Source organism: Saimiri boliviensis, chromosome X, assembly GCF_048565385.1.
Source record: "Saimiri boliviensis isolate mSaiBol1 chromosome X, mSaiBol1.pri, whole genome shotgun sequence".
NCBI lineage: Eukaryota > Metazoa > Chordata > Mammalia > Primates > Cebidae > Saimiri > Saimiri boliviensis.
The window spans coordinates 52,809,312-52,824,971 of NC_133470.1; the positions used below are offsets into that span (position 1 = coordinate 52,809,312).

Consider the following 15,660-nt stretch of genomic DNA (forward strand, 5'->3'; position numbering starts at 1 on the left):
CCTTCTTTGCTTCTTTTGATCTTTGTTGCTTTAACGACTATTTTATCAGAGGCAAAAATTGTAACTTCTGCTTTTTATTTATTTTAGCTCTCTGGTTGGTTGGTAAATCTTTCTCCATCCCTTGTTTTCAGTCTTTGTGTATCCTTGAATGTGAGATGGGTCTGGACGCAGCATACTGATGGGTTTTAGTTTTTTATCCATATTGCCTGTCTGTCTTTGGATTGGGGGATTTAGTCAATTTAAATTTAGAATTAATAATGATATATGTGAGTTTAATACTGCCATTTAATATTAGCTGGCTATTTTGCCCATTAGTTGATGTAAATTCTTCATTATATTGATGCTCTTTACTTTTTGGTATTTTTAGAAAGGCTGATACTGTTTGTTCCTTTCTTTTTTTTTTTTTTTGAGACGGAGTTTCGCTCTTGTTACCTACGCTGGAGTGCAATGGCGCGATCTTGGCTCACCGCAACCTCCACCTCCTGGGTTCAGGCAATTCTCCTGTCTCAGCCTCCTGAGTAGCTGGGATTACAGGCACGCACCACCATGCCCAGCTAACTTCTTGTATTTTTAGTAGAGATGGGGTTTCACCTTGTTGACCAGGATGGTCTTGATCTCCTGACCTCGTGATCCACCCACCTCGACCTCCCAAAGTGCTGGGATTACAGGCTTGAGCCACCGTGCCCGGCCTGTTTGTTCCCTTCTATGTGTAGTGGTTCTTTCAGAAGCTCTTGTAAAGCAGGCCTGGTGGTGATGAAATCTCTGAGTGCTTGCTTGTTCACAAAGAACTTTATTTTTCCTTTACTTATGAAGCTTAGTTTGGCTGGATGTGAAATTCTTGGTTGAAAGTTCTTTTCTTTAAGGATGTTGAATATTGGTCCCCACTCTCTTCTGGCTTGCAGGGTTTCTGCTGAGAGATCTGCTGTAAGTCTAATAGGCTTCCCTTTGTGGGTAACCTGACCTTTCTCTCTGGCTGCCCTTAGTATTTTCTCCTTCATTTCAACCCTGGTGAATCTGACGATTATGTGCCTTGGAGTTGCTCTTCTTGAGGAATATCTTTGTGGTGTTCTCTGTATTACCTGGAGTTGAATATTATACTGCCTTACTAGGTTGGGAAAATTTTCCTGAATAATATCCCGAAGCGTATTTTCCAGCTTGGATTCATTGTCTTTGTCACATTCAGGTACACCTATCAAGCGTAGATTAGGTCTTTTCACATAGTCCCATATTTCTTGGAGACTTTGCTCGTTCCTTTTTATACTTCTTTCTCTAATCTTGTTTTCTTTTATTTCATTGAGTTGGTCTTCGACCTCTGATATCCTTTCTTCTGCTTGATCAATTCGGCTGTTAAAACATGTGCATACTTCACGTAGTTCTTGTATTGTGTTTTTCAGCTCCATCAATTCACTTATTTTCCTCTCTAAATTGTGTATTTTTTTTTTTTTTTTTTTTTTTTTAGACAGAGTTTCGCTCTTGTTACCCAGGCTGGAGTGCAATGGCGCGATATTGGCTCATCGCAACCTCCGCCTCCTGGGTTCAGGCAATTCTCCTGCCTCAGCCTCCCCAGTAGCTGGGATTACAGGCACGCGCCACCATGCCCAGCTAATTTTTTGTATTTTTAGTAGAGACGGGGTTTCACCATGTTGACCAGGATGGTCTCGATCTCTTGACCTCGTGATCCACCCACCTCAGCCTCCCAAAGTGCTGGGATTACAGGCTGGAGCCACTGTGCCTGGCCTAAATTTTGTATTCTTGTTAACATTTCATCAAACCTTTTTTCAAAAGGATTGGGTTAGAACAAGTTCTTTTAATTCACGGAAGTTTCTTATTATCCACATTTTGAAGCCTGCTTCTGTAATTGGAACACACTCGTTCTCCATCAAGCCTTGTTTCGTTGCTGATGAGGAACTGTGATCCCCTGCTGAGGGAGAGGCGTTCTGATCTTGGGTATTCTCAGCCTTTTTTGGCTGTTTTCTTCCCTTCGTTGTAGATTTATCCATCTGTGGTCTTTATAATTACCATCTTTGTAATTGGATTTCCGAGTGGACGTCCAACTTACTGATTCTCAGTGCCGAAATCTGAGCAACCCACTGCGCCAACTAAATCAGCGGCGTTGAGATTGATGGTGTTTTTCTGACTCTGCACCAAGAACTGACACTCCGAGGCGCCGGCAAAACCGCCTCGCCGGTCACAAGAGTTGCGCTGGCGACCCGTGGGGCTCCTCCGCTGGGAATCTCCTGGTGCGTGAACAACAAGAATTCATGTGAAGGTGTGGCATCCTCTCGTTCTTTGCGCTTTCACTGGGAGCTACAATCCCGAGCTGCTAGTTATCAACCATCTTGGATCTCTCTGGATCATATCTCTTGCAGCTACTTAGCTCTGCAGTTGTAGTGCACAGGCAGCCATAGACAATATGTAAATGAATTATGTGGCTATGTCCCAATTAAAGTTTAGTTACACAAACAGGAGTTGGGCTGGATTTGGCCCGTGGGCCAGTTGCCAACCCATAGTGTAGGTGGTCTGTTTTGGTAGTTTCTTTGAGCAATGATGTGTTCTGCTTTTAGGTACTGATGCTTATAGATGCCAGCTTTGGGTTTGAAATGGAAATGTTTGAGTTTCTGAACATGTGTCAAGTACAAATTTAGGCTTTCCTAAAATTATGGGAGTTCTCACCCACCTCGACTCCTTCAAGCATAATAAGCAACTGAAGAAGACAAAGAAGCGATTAAAACACAGGTTCTGGACAGAAGTTTACCCGGTAGGAAGAGAAATAATTGTTGGATACTAACAGTATAATCCTTTTAAAATAGACTGAAGATTTCAGGTGCGGTGGCTCATGCCAGTAGTAGCAATACTTTGGGAGGCAGAGGCGGGCGGATCACTTGAGGCCAGGAGTTTTGAGCTCAGGGCAACATGGCCAAACCTATCTCTAATAAAAATGCAAAAATTAGCCGGTGTGTTGGCGTGAGCCTGCAATTCCAATTCCAGCTACTTGTGAGGCTGAGACATGAGAATTGCTTGAACCTGGGAGGCAGAGAGTGCAGTGAGCTGAGATCATGCCATTGTACTCCAGCCTGGGTGACAGTGAGATTCCATCTAAAAAAAAAAAAAAGGACTGAAGAGACATTAGTAAACATCTCTATAGCATTCCCCTCCGGAGTTTCCTTTGTGTGTGTGTGTTCACAGTCTCTGGAAGATTTCCCTCAAGAGACTGCTTATTCTGAGCCTCTTGGTGTATCTCACTGGTCTCTTGTACCTGCTGCACCAGGCAGTGTCTGGCTGTTTTGGGATCGGGCCTTTAAATAGAGTATATAAGGAGTTTCTCACAGTTACAGGACCAGGCACCGCTCCTTCCTTTGCATACTGCTCTGGTTCATTGGCCATGGAACCTTTTCTGTGTTCAGAGGCTTCACCTGCTTCTCCTCACCATTCTTAGACACTTCTGCTTGGCTGCAGAGCAGTCTGCCTCTGTGGGGTTCTAATAAGTCCTGAAAGAAGCCAGCAAGGCTCTGGAAGCCTCAGGACAGTGGTTTGCTATAAGTCTCCCTTCTTACAATTGCTTCTTGTTTAGAGTTTTTATTTTGCAGCGTATAAATGAGAATTTAATTGAAATTTAAGTTTTAATTTTCCTTTAATGTTTAGGGTGCAAAGCTGTTCTACCTTTCTGGAATGCTGCATGGAGAATATCAAAACCAAGAAATCCACAATCTGGGCTGTTTTATTACAGTTATGAAGTTTAGGCCTCTCACATGGCAAATTTCTCACCCTTATATACTGGGAGACAGTTAAAAAGTGATTGTAAACTTTTTCTTCCTGGGCCATATATTTCAAAGTTAAGAAGGCTAGAAAAAGAAAAGAACAGTGATAGGATTTATTTTGTGCCTATTTGAATAGTGGGGGTAGAAGTGTAGTTGATGGAAAATGTCTACTTACTTATTGCTCCAAGATGCTGTGCCTTTGGGAGTAAATTAATCATGAGATGTTTAGGAAAATGGGTGGATTTGGAAGCATTTAAGGCTGCAGGATATGGCCCCATCCTATGTTCAGCCTCAGTTTTCAGTGATGCTGCCTTGTGCCCGTGTGCTTGAGTTGTTCGTGTGTGCCTTCAGTTTCCTTCCTTTGTGCTCTTCCTCACGTGGTTTTCTTAGCCTGGAATACCCTTTTTCCACCTGCCAGAATCCACATCACAGTAAAAATCCCAGAGTACAGGCTCACCGTCTTCCAGAAAGGGATTTTCTGAATATGTTCTTCACTCTTCCCTGACCCCAGGTGGACGTCATCTCCCTGTCTGGTTTCTTATGGAATGAACGTCACTTTCAGCCTAGAGACCCAGTTGTGTGTCTGTCCCTTTTCCTCTGGTGGATGGTGAACACTGCTTCCTTATTCCTGCATTTTCTAGTTTTCTAAACAATGTGCTTAGCGGACAAGAGTGTGATGACTCACTGACACATGAAAGGAGGGATAGGAAGTTCTGGCATTCATTTCTGCTGTATGGCTGAGTTAATTTTTTTAGGATAGAAGATTTGACAAACCCCGATATCTGAACAAACATCAAATGTGACCAGAAGGTGTCACTTTATGGTTAAGAGGAGGGCACTTGAAGAATAAAAGCCAGACTCACATGCCAGGTATTGTCTTGTTGTTAGAATATTCTAGAATTACACATAGGATTCTCGAGATTGCTTCATTTCTCAGGAAAACTGAAAAATGACCAAACAAGGGAAGATGGCCTTGCTGGAGGTTTTAGACCCAGCTGTGTATAGGCCTGCAACGGTGTTATCGAATCCCCTCCTCTCTGACCTCTTGTCTTGTAGTGAGAGGGGCACTATTATAGTGTGGCACAATGCCCTTCTTTAGTGTCATGGTTTAAGCCCTTGGACTGTGGATCATTTTTACCCCCACAGTGAACAGTAGTACTTACTGACTTCTTGTCAGCTGAAGCTGGCTTTTTAAAAGGGTCCTGTGTTCTAGGCATAGGAGATTTCACCATGAGTGACGTCAGTTTCCTCCCAGACCCTTGTGCTCTTCCTGAACAACAGAAGAAGCGCTGTTTAAATGAGAAGGAGAAGCTGGTTTATGTGCCTGTTTCTGGAGTTGGAGGTGTGCTGTACAATAAAGATGTTGTCTCTGTTGACCTTGGTGGCAGCCACGATTTTCAGGCATTGGTGAGATACAAGTCATTGTTCTGAACTCTCATTCTTCTTTCCTAATCTATTTTTTAATCACAAAAGTAATGTACTCAGCTTTTATTTATTGAAGACTTTTCTCTTGTACTTATAATAAAGGTCCAAATGCATATTGTAAATATACAGAATAAAAAGAAAACTTTTTTTTCGTTATACCAAGAAGAGTCCTGTCCTCCTTGCCTCCTTGATCCATGGCCCCTGCGCAGGCACTGCTGCCAGTGTGGCGCCTGCACAGCCCATCCTCATTTCTGCAAAATCAATGTGCTTTCCAACTCTCATTGGTCTTTTTCTTTTTCTCATTTACAGTGGTCTCTGTATTTTAAAGTGAGTTTCAAATGTTTATTTCTTAGTTCTGAAGATGAATTGTATTGGGTTAAAATCAGGGTTATTTTAAAATGTAGAAAAGCTAGCATTGTGGTTGTAGCGTTGGAACTGAGGTTTTTCTAGGTAGGTGTTTAGGTTTTTATACTCCCTCAACTTTGGAAAAGTTTAATGGAGATGGGGTCCCATTTCAGGCTTTGTTGTAAAGATTTTCTTCTCTGCTTTTTGAGGCATTAAGAAAGGTTCTCAGGAAATGTGTCTAAGGCAATTTTGAGAAACTGAGTGAAACCAGTGTCTCTCCAGGATCTTGTGTTTTCCTCACGTCCTCTTTCTTGGTGGTCTTGACAGGACGAGGTGGTGTCCACCCATGTGCTGGTCCAGAGTCTCATCTCTACCCATTCCACCATTGATGCCAAGATGGCTTCAAGTTGAGTGATGCTGTTTTCTGATTCCAAGGCACTTGGGTCGGAGGATATAGATAATCAAGGGTAAGTCTGCTTTTTTTCTATTTTTAATAAAAGGATATATTACAGAAGATGCATAGTTCTGCCATCAGAACACATTTTGGTGGGATTAATTCCAGGTTGTTTTGTTTTTCTTTGTGTGTGCATGTGTCTCTGAGGGCTCTTCACATACATTACAAGGGAGTGTTTTCTTGAAATAAAATACAGGATGCATTTTTCAACGGACCCTAAATATTCCTCAAATGCCACACCATCTTCCATAGGTTGCTTTTTGTTTTTAAGAGACCTGAGGCCACTGGGCTTTCTTTTGGTGGCCAAAACACTAGAGCAGACTCAGGGAGTTTGTGGCTGCCCAGAAGCCATGTGCCTTGTCTCTGAAAGTTTTGTTTAGATTATGTTATATTATCTCCCGTGGGTAGGTTTCCACTGATGTGTGGCTTATGCAAATTATTTTTCAGTCTAGGTTGGGAATTTGTGTGCCTTTATACATAGTGGATGTTTGTAAAACACTGGTTTTGTTGTATTGATTTGTGACTCCCAGTAAAATTTATCTGAAAATTTGTTGCAATGTGCATAAACTACCTAGCACAATGCCTGACAGATACGAAGTGTTCACTGAAAGATCACTCTTTTATAATGAGCGTTATTAGCTATTTTCATTTTTGCGTATCCTTCTAGTCATCCTTGTCTATAAGAATGCTCCCTTCTAATATAGTTGCAGTTAAAATACATAGTTTTATTTCTATATTCCAAGCATTTCCTTTTTCTATACAGTCTTTATGTAGTCATCATTTTATTATTGGTGTATTCTTTTTGTTTGTTTGTTTGTTTGTTTTTGAGATAAGGTCTCACTTTGTCTCCCAGACTGCAGTGCAGTAGCATGATCTTGGCTCACTGCAACCTTGAACTCCCAGGCCCAAGTGATCTTCCCACTTCAGTCCCCCAAGTAGCTGAGACTACAGGAGTGCGGCAGCCTTCAGCCTGTCTCCTGTGTCCTTTCAACCACTCCCGGCTAATTTTTTTATTGTTTTCTAGAGAAGAGTTCTCACTATGTTGCCCAGGTTGGCCTAGAACTCCTGAGCTCAAGCTATCCTCCTGCTTTGGCCTCCCAAAGTCCTGGGATTACAGTTGTGAGCCACTCTGCCTGGCCTATTATTGCTGTATTCTAACTTATCCATCTTTTATGGTATGAGTTTTAGTTTTTTCTAATTTATGTTTTCATAATTTTATATATCATGCTACGTTAAACAGCTTCATACAGTTTTCTTTCATTCTGTGATTTTAGCCTCCTGATGATTCTTCCCTGTCAGTTGTGGCACTGGTGACTTAAAATGGATTTTCTTCCTCTGTTACTTCTCCTACATTCATTAGCTTGCATTTTTAACAAAGAGCTTTCACTTCTCCCCTTTATTTCGGTATCACTGCTGACTAATGCACTTGCGTTTTATTCCATGGGTTATTTTCCTTCACTATCATTATTCTTTCTGATGCCTATGCTGTCCCAGATTCGGCAGCGGGACATTTCAGCCTGTCTCCTCTGTCCTTTCAACTGTCTTGGTTAGTCTTTGAGTGTTTCCTTCTTTCTGACAGAAAAAGAGGATCAGGCTTATTTTGCCCTCTTTCTGCTTTGGGCCCAGACTCAGCCATTTCTCTTAAGAATCATGTGTTTTTAGCTTAGAAATAAATCAGTTTTCCAAAAGATCTACAAAATATTAACTTCCCTTTTTAGCAACTTTTTTCTAAAATTAGATTTTTTTTTTTTTTTTAAAGAGGGTTATTCCTTTATTCTCTAAGTTTTTTTGAAGTGCAGTATTAGGGAACCACGCCTGAGTTTACTTATTAACTCTTACAATGTTTATCAGATCATTTTTTTCTTATGTTATGTCATCTTAAACAATTCCTTGACATTTTCTATTTCTTTGTATTTTCATTGACTATATTGCCATTTCTAGATTAGCTGATTAATGTACGAATTGAATTCTTTTGCATTTCCTTGGTAATAATATAGGCTGTTGATGCCAAAGGAGGAAAAACAAATGGACTTGAAAACTGGTCGAATGCGTTGGAAAGAGATGGATCTGGAGATAGTGATGATAAAGAAGATGATGAAATGTCTGAAGATGACGGGCTGGAAAAACGACTCTAGTGATGAGGAAGCAGACGAGGAGGAAAATGCTAAGGTGACTGATGAGTGTATGACTGCTAAGGGCATCAAACGACAGAAACTTGAGGAGTTAGAAGAAGACAGTAAAGCAGATTTTCCAGCATTTGCTGACAGTGACGATGACCTTGAGAGGAACTCAGCAGAAGAAGAGGAAGTGGAGGAAGCTGATGAAAGTAGTGAAGAAGAGGACTGCATTGCAGGAGAGAGGGGCATTTCAGGATCAAAGGCTTCTGGAGAAGGTAGTATAACAGAGCTGTCGCCAGCTAATCACCAGAGTGAGCGTGTGAATCTGAAGAAGTCTTTGCTGATGAAGAAAGCAGCCCTCACCACTTCCAATTCTGGGCATTGCACAGCCACAGAGGTGATTTCATCTCAAGATGAATCTGAAGAAAGCTTCTCGCTCAATACAGAGGAAGAGGACTCAGAAAATCAAGAAGTTCTTAGGAAAAAGCTTTCTAAGGCTTCTCAGGTGGGCAGTAGTCAGAAACTGGGGTCAAGGAACTTAATTGATGAGACCAGCGATATAGAAGATTTACTCAAAGAGGAAGAAGATTACAAGGAAGAAAAGAATGATCCCACAGAAACCTCAGGTAAGCTTAAATTTAGTTGGTCGCTACTATGAACTTGACTCTTGAAATGGTACCCAAAGGAATGTCTACATTTGGGGGTCTTTTGATTTTAAGATTTTGTTAACTGTTGAGATGCTGCATTGTGGATGGTCTTGAGGGAGGGGAGACACATAAACAAGCCTCACTGGATACTGATGTTGGTCATTTCAGGTGCCCTCAGGTAGGAGAAAGACCTTTCCAAAAAGGCAGCTGAGGCCTTTCTGAGGCAGCAGCAAGCAGCTCCAAACCTCCAAAAGCTTATTTATGGGACAGGTAAAGAATTCTGGTTCAGAGCTGGAAATGTTTCAGTTTCTCTGATTATTTTCTGAAAAGGAGATGAGGGAATGGTTGGAGGATTGGGCTGGTATTGTTGACATCCATAATTGCTGGCCATCACATTTCCTATTTGGCAGATGTCTTTAATCATCAGCTTAGGAGGACCACACATTGGTTTTGTGAAGTAAACTTAGGGGTTTGCTGTAAAACTTGATGCAAATACTGTCTATTGCATCATGTGGATGTCCTCTTTTTAAAAGTCCTTCCTGAGAAATTTTTTGTAGAATTTAGTGCCAAAAAAAATTCCTGCCCATAAAAATACTTGTTTCTTTTTGAAAATGAGAACCCTGTATCATACATTTTGTTCTCCCTTCTGCCCTTGTCCTCTGATTTTATGCTTTATTAAACTTACCTGTATGTTCTTTGTGGTAGAATTAATGTAAAAATAAATCTATAGTGGTGAACTTCATATTGTGCCTGGTTACTGCACTATGAGATCAAGGCCACATGGTGAGACATTTGGGCTCAGCACACTGAAGTGGGAGGGTTGTTGTGTACTGATTTTCATTCAGGTTTTGTCTAGGTATACTCTCAGTGATGAGAGACTCAACACTCTTTAGAGCTGTTCTTTAGAGATCTACAGCTCTGCTTTTAAATGTCCCTTCCCTTCCTCGACCCTTAATATTCTCAGTCCTCCTCGACCGCTTAGCTGCTGCCATGCAGGAGCGCAGGAGCCCCCACACATGTAGAACAATAGCTTCTTGGCCTCTCTTCACTTGTGGCTGACCTGGCTTCTCAGTGCCTGACTCATATTTGGCCATCATCATACCCCCCACAGACAGAGACCCTCAGTTCCTGAGTTCAAAGACTCATGGCCTAACTAGTTAAAAACGATGAGTCCTCTAGGGCTGTAGTTTTTGTTCTCACTTTTTTGCCATGGTCTTCTCTTTAGCGACAGAAGATAATGAAGAAGATGATGATACCCAAGAAGAGCTTGGAGGGTTATTTCGTGTCACCCAGCCTGACAGAGGGTGTAAGCGCAAGGCCGACTCTTTGGACTGCTCCAGATTTCTTGTGGAGGCACCCCATGACTGGGATTTGTAGGAGGTAACGGGGTGGTACATTTGATTTATTAGAGAATTGTTCTAGAATAAGGTTGTCTGATGTCAATATTGCTTACCTGTTGTTGGCTTCTTATTTTTATAGGATGACAGGTCATCTAGATATTGTAGTGGGCACTTCATCCATCCTAAGCAGTAACAGGTTCTGAGTTCAGTTAGACCATGTGCATGGCCCACGGAGGACAGGTTTAATTTCCAGTGTGGACAGTAGTGTGAATCTTTATTTTGAAGTATCACACATAAGTTTTTATACATCTGATATATTTTGCATCTCATCACTAGGATATATGTAGCATCTCTGAGTTAACATTTATAGTTTCTGCTGTTTGTAAGCATACAGAACTCTGTGATAGCTATAATATTCTTCCTGTGCCTCACCACTTTGTAGTCACACTGAAACTTGCCACAGCTTACCCTCCTCTTACTCTTAGATCTTTTCTTTCCTCTGTCTCTTTTTTCTTGGAGACACAGTCTTGGTCTGCAGTCCTGGGTGGAGCGTAGTGGCACGAGTGTATGGTCCAATGCAGCCTTGACCTCCTGGGCTCAAGGGATCTTCCCACCTCAGCCTCTGGAATAGCTGGGATTGTAGGCACAAGCCACAATTTTAGCCAGGCTAATTTTTGCATTTTTTGTGGAGACAATGTTTCACCATGTTGAGCTAGAGTCTCAAATTCTGGGCTCAAGTGATCTTCCTGTCTTGGCCTCCCAAAGTGCTGGGATTACAGGAGTGAGCCGTCGCACCAGCCCCTTTCTTTATATTCTCTTTTGGAATGTTCTGATCTTCCAAAAGCTACCCTTTTTTCTGTCAATTCAGTTTGGCTTAGATGACACTTCTCACAGAGGCCCAGTTGCTCTCATCCTGCCTGTTATAATTTGCCAGGTAATAAGTTACTTTATGAGATTTTATTGAACCATTTTTGGTGGTGAAATTTCATACAGCTATAGAAAACCACATAGAAACAATTGTTTAACTTAATGGGTTGCCAGAAGATGAATACCCCTGTATTCAGCACTCAAGCTGCGAAAACAAGCTTTGCTGCTTGATTGCAACACCAACCAGGGTCCCCTTTCTCCCTGTAGAAGGAGGTGTGGTCCAGCCTCTTATGGTGATTCTTTCCTTTTCTTCCTGATTTTTCTCCTCCATGCTTCCATAAGCATCGTAGTTTACTTTTACCTGATTTTCATGACTTTTTCAGTCTATCTTTTAAATTTTTTAGTCAACAATCTTCCTTTTCATTTCTTTTTTGGTTACATTTTATTTAAGAAACCAAGTCTTTGGTCTGTAGAGTTTCTTGTATTCTGGATTTTGTGGATTGCTTTGCATCCCTCTGCAGTTTCTCCGGCCCTCCTACATTTCCTGTGAATGGGTAGGGAGCAAAACTGATAGAACTTCTGTGATGAGCAGAATGTGTATCTGAGTTGGGGGTTGTGGCTACTGAGCTGCTAGTGAGACTGGAGAACTAAATTTTAAGTTTCATTTAATCTTGGTTAAGATTATTGTAAATAGCCATGTGGTTCTAGTTACCCGATGGACAAAACATCTAGCAGTTGGATAGGATTTAAATTTGATTTTGATTTTTCAGCAAAACTGCTTTCCAGGTGGTGGTGTTTTCTGATTAGGAGGGGTGTAAAGACCAGTTGTGTGTTTTTAATGATGTTAAATGTTATCAGTTGTTATCAATGCCTAGAACCATTAACTTCTTAAGAAGATAGAGTGGTGATGTTCATCATTTCTCTTTATTTATTAGCTGTTATACTTCTTTAAAGAGAAACGTTTCCTCTTCTACTATTTGGTTATCCACTTCCAAATATATAGAGTAAATGCTTGATTTTTTAATCAGGTTTTAGAGTGATTCTCCAAAGGATACTTGTTTGTAAATATTATTGTGATGTCATGGATATAAATGTAGTTGATGCGCCTTGTGCTGGTGCACCTGTAATCCTTATTAAAGCTTCTTTTATCCTACCTGTGGCCTGTGGACATCTCTGCATGCCAGCTCCTGAGTCCTTATGTGATGATGGTAGTCATCCTTAATCAATTCTTGCTCTCTGATGTGAGAGAGCATTTGGAATCACCCGTGAAAAGTTCTGATGTCTTTTAGTAGAAAATGATGTTTCAGCATGACAGCCTAGGCATAGGAATGCTTACTGCCATGAGTTGGTCATTACTTCTAGGGCTTCTCAGTGACCTGAAGCAGGTGAGTTCATGTAGATATTTCCAGTTCGAATTCAGGACTACATCGTATTCATTCTTCTACTGGTTGAATCAGAAGATGATGAAATTAGAGAATCTCATAATTACTCATTTGTTTTATCCTATAATTACACACAAAACAGTGTCAGAATAATATGATTACTGAAAACAAAGTTTTTTTTTCCCCTCATATACTCTCTCATTTCTCTTTTCAAAAGTGACTGTGCCATTTTTCTTACCCACTGGCACTGTATGTGGGTTCCAATTTCACCACTTCTTCACCACACTTGTTATTACCTGTCATTTTGATTATAGCCATCCTAGAGGGGGTGAAGTGGTACCTCATTGTAATATTGACTTGCATTTCCCTGATAGATAATGATGTTGAACATCTTTTCATGTGCTTATTGGCTATTTGTATATATTCTTTGGAAAATATCTTCATATTGTTTGCCCATTTCAAAAATTGGATTACTTAGTTGTATGCATTGTTTATATATTCTGGATATAAGTCCGTTATCAGATATATAATTTGCATATAACTTCTCCCATTGTATAGGAGTTTTCAAACAGAGATGTTTAGATTAATGAGTAGCAAGACCAGTGTAAACTGTCTCATTGCATCCCCTTAGAAACCTTAATAAAATTGAAAATTAGTTGATTTAGTAATTATCTGTTTGTTTACTTATGAGGTCAGTAGACTAGTAGTATTTAATACTTTCCCTATCTGCTGCTCTCTCTGGTTGAACTGTCTCCATCAAAGGTAAAGTTATTTTCTAGGCTCATTTGCAATGAGACTATCCATGAACATAGAAAATATTTCAAGGCAAGTTGTCGCCTATTACCATTTCTTATATTGTTTTGCTGAGTGATTGGAACACCTCACCTAAGTGCTGACTTTTCTGCACAAGGTCGTGAACGGTATCAGAGATTGCTTCGTGACTGGAAAGTGGGAAGACGATAAACATGCAGCCAAGGTCTTAGCAGAAGATGGTAAGTAAAGAGCTGCTTTCTTCAGGAGAACTTGTTTCTCTACACTTTATTTTCTTCTGTATCTTAGACAATAGTCAAGTTGAAAATAATGGTCATTTGTGAATTGCTTTTGGGAATTCAGACAGGAGTAATGAACCAGGTAATATTCTGGTTTTTCCTTTTATGATGGCCTTATTTTCTCTTGTTGGCTAACTGATTACCTATGGACCTGAAAGAAAAGTGAGAAACTTTCCATAAATTTTATCATGTGTTTGTTAAAAATAGATTTTGTGTGATGTGAAAAATAAACACACATAACATTTATATTTTTCTTTTGATGATAAAGGTAGCATGCGTTATGGAAAATTTAGAATGAAAAGTATATAACATACCAGAATTCTACCAACCCATAAAAAAACCTTTGCTAACTTCTTGAAGTACTTCTTTCTAGTCAATTAAAAATAATGTGTGTAAACCTTCTTAGTTGTACTTTACGTAAATTTTGGCAGGAGGATTGGTTAAGTGATGTACTTTATATAATTTTTGTCATTTGTTCAAAGATTTCATTTTTATAATTTAATTATCATACCATAATTCAAGTCACAATTTTTTCAACATCTAAGTAGCTTTGTACTTTGTTCATTTTATAAAGAACTCCACATTGAACAACCTTGAAATAATTCTTGGATCACATTTTTTATTTTTATAAAATAGATTCGTAAGTGTTAGAATTGAATCATTTTTATGGATTGCAACTGCCACATGGGGTTTTGGAAGGTTGTTCTTTTTGTTTCATTTTGAGACAGCATCTGGCTCTGTTAGCCAGGCTGGAGTGCTGGTGTGGTCACAGCTCCCTGTAACCTCAGCGTCACGTATCCAAGCCTCCCGAGTAGCTACGACTGTAGGCATGCATCACTATACCCAGCTAATTTGAAATTTTTTCTGTGCAGTCTTTTTATGTTGAACAGACTAGTCTCAAACTCCTAGGCTTAAGAGATCCTCCTGCCTCAGCCTCCTGAGTAGCTTGGACCACAGATGTATACCACCATGCCTGGCTAATGTTTAAATTTTTGTACAGATGGGGATCTTGCCATGTTGCCTAGGCTGGTCTTGAATTCCTGGGGTTAAGCAATCCTGCCTTAGCCTTCCGAAGTGCTGGGATTATAGGCATGAGCCACTGTGCCTAGTCTGTAGTATATTAAAGTATTCTTTACATATATGTAATTTTTTTCTGGACTTAGTAGTTTATATCATTAATCTCTGTTGATCATTTAGTAGTATTATAATTTAGAGCCCTGTGTAGCTTTATCATGTTATTAAGACACCAGTTATTAAAACTGTGTCTCAACAGTTTCTTTCTCTTTTTGTTCTGCTGGGGGGCTTTTTTTTTTTTTTTTTTTTTTTGGATTCTCCTGACTATCCTCACTTGCTTATTGTTTTTTTCCATAGGAACTTAAAAATCATCTTTTCTGTTTTCAAAAGAAAGTGTTGTGGTCTTCTTTTTTAGTCACTTTAAGTGAGGTATATTGATAGCAAACTATAGTGTTTAAAGTGTACAATTTGATAAACTTTGATAATATGAATATACCATCGCCATAATCAAAATAATTAATACATTTGGAATAAAGAATATTCACAGGTGACAACACATTTGTCTCATGCCACTTTGTAACCCTCCAACCTCTCCTCTCCCATCGTCAGGTAAATTCAGCTGCCTTGTGTCACTATTCAGTAGATTGTGCCCTTCAGAATTTAATAGAAATGGGATCCTACAATATGTACTGTTTTCTGTCTGACTTCTTTTACTCAGCATGATTATTTCAAGATTTATCCATGCTGTTGCATCTTTATTTCTTTTGATTTGGCCAGCAGTAGTCCATTGTATGAGGGATAACTATTTATTTATTTGTTAACCTGTTGATAGACAATTATTTCCAGGTTTTGGCTATTATGAGCAAAGCTGCTATGAATATTTTTATAGACATCTCTATATTTAGAGGCCAGGCACAGTGGCTCCACTTGTATTCCCAGCACTTTGGGAGGCCTAGGTGGGTGGATCACCAAAGGTCGGGAGTTCGAGACCAGGCTGACCAACATGGAGAAACCCTGTCTCTACTAAAAATACAAAACTTAACTGCACGTGGTGGTGCATGCCTGTAATCCCAGCTACTCAGGAGGCTGAGGCAGGAGAATTGCTTGAACCCTGGAGGCAGAGGTAGTGGTGATCTGAGATTGTGCCATTGCACTCCATCCTGGGCAACAAGAGTGAAAACTCTGTCTCCAAAAAAAAAAAAATCTTTATATGAATGACTGCTTTTATTTCTTTTGGATAAATAAGTAATTCAGAGTGTACT

At 40.0% G+C, this 15,660-nt stretch overlaps 1 pseudogene; it reads left to right on the forward strand.

The window, feature by feature from the left end:
* LOC101046166 (ribosome biogenesis protein BMS1 homolog) overlaps positions 1-15,660 on the forward strand; it is a 70,838-nt pseudogene that overhangs the window by 8,741 nt on the left and 46,437 nt on the right.